Consider the following 2,023-nt stretch of genomic DNA (forward strand, 5'->3'; position numbering starts at 1 on the left):
CTTCGTTTCGCTAAAACAATAGCCGAATCAGAGGGACAATATCAGCTCAGGTCGGAGGCCAAGAGGAGTAAAAAGCAGCGCCTGAAGATCATGCGGTGAACAGATGCGCAATAACACAGTGGTTCCAGCTATCACGGAAATGGGTGATTCTTATTCAGAACATCACTAAAACACTTGGAAGAGTTCAAGCCAATGTCAACTCGCAGTTTCTTGTGATCGTAAAAGAGTGGATTGCCATATTCTTTAATCAAGATTAATGATAAACAATGCGAATCAGCTGAGAACAACATGAATCTAATTTGCTTCTAACCACGTAAATGCGCTTCGCCAAATTGCTGACGCCATATTGGGTAAAAGTTTTCACGCATGCACGTAGGCCGATCATACATCTATGGCTGCAGTGGTAAGGCACTCTCCTTAAGAGCTCGTGGGTTCGAACCCCGGCCAGGTCATATCAAGCGATTGTAAATATCGAATATATATAGATATATTTGGTAGGTCCTTGATAATAACGTAACATCCTATCCAATAGTTTTCATAATAATGTTATAAGGCGACACTATAATTTAATGATGACTATATTCCACATACTGGATACTAGGATTGGGGGTGTTATAGCAGCATACAGACCTTTTATCATCATCCGCGTGAATTTTTGCAGAAAATTGATAATTTATGTTATTTGTCCATGTAAGTTTTCAATATTGGTATGATATATTGTACTTTTCATCTTTGTGTATACTTATTGTTAAAGCCATTGGAAACCAAATTTCTTTGTATGCATGCGTATTGCGTATATGCGTATTCTTGAATCTTAAATCTTGTAACAACATATCTTAATCAGGGTATTTAACAGCAGATAGAACATACTTATACACTTTCATCTTAACATTTCCCGTCATCATTCAGAATCCTTTTACCATAGATGGGTACCAGGCTCCTCAAAGTCTTTCTATGTCTGCATGCCCCCTCTATATTTTGTTCCTCGTCTCTAAACCCTTTTCCTTCCAGCCGTTTTCTCGTATAAATCTCATTCTCAGCATCCCCCTTTTCATTCAAACTAATTTCATGTCGACATTAACTACAACACATTCATGTGAAATAATGAGAGGAGACATGACGCTTTAATAGCCCCTTGATAAAATCTGATACATTTATGACGAGACCTAGCTGACTTTTACAACTCCGCTTTGGATAAAATAGTTGCGGTATATCTTTCCTTTTGAAAACCATAGGTCTACCGCCCATCTGATTTCTAACCGACTTTCAGTAGTTATGGTTTGACGAAAGCGAAAAGATAAAATATACGAGCTTTTGAGACAGACAAGAATCCTGAAACATTGTTGAATTGCATAATATTTACGGAGGTCATATAAGGCCTACATATATTTTCATGAACCAACTATACAAAGCTTTAAAGATCGATTATCTGCTTTACAACGTTCAAGATAAATATACACAACAACAATGTTTAAGCACGCGAAATTGCACAATATGATACGTTATCGAAGTTTAGAAAATGTCTGGTGGCTCGTATGTAAGTCTATAATGAATGCAATGTAAGGCGCCTAAAAGCATACAGTATTAAGCGCTAATGATGTACTATAAATTAAACTATTATTTCATATGTAGCCAATGTTTCATTATATTATAACACAATATAAAAATGATAACAACATTTTGTAAGCATTGTTAATACCAAGTTTACTTTAAAATCACATGACGCTCACGTTTAACACATAATCCACAGTGTTTCTATTTATGGCTGCTGAGTGTTCAGTTACGCTGCGTGATCCCGGCGTTGACATAACACGACTTCTGAATTTGTAAACTCCATAATGTAACAACCAAAGTGGTGGGCAAATTGAAGGTTAAGCCGAGCCGACCCCAGAAGAGATCGCATAATGGGAATCTTCCGACACCACCCCTTGCCCCCATTTCATGTAAATTAGATTTTCAGACATGATGTTGGGTACCCCTTCTTGTGTTTCTGTTCGGGTTCTTGCGGGGTAGCGCATGGTGC

The sequence above is a fragment of the Lytechinus pictus genome, chromosome 2 (genome assembly GCF_037042905.1).
Source record: "Lytechinus pictus isolate F3 Inbred chromosome 2, Lp3.0, whole genome shotgun sequence".
Classification (NCBI taxonomy): Eukaryota; Metazoa; Echinodermata; class Echinoidea; order Temnopleuroida; family Toxopneustidae; genus Lytechinus; species Lytechinus pictus.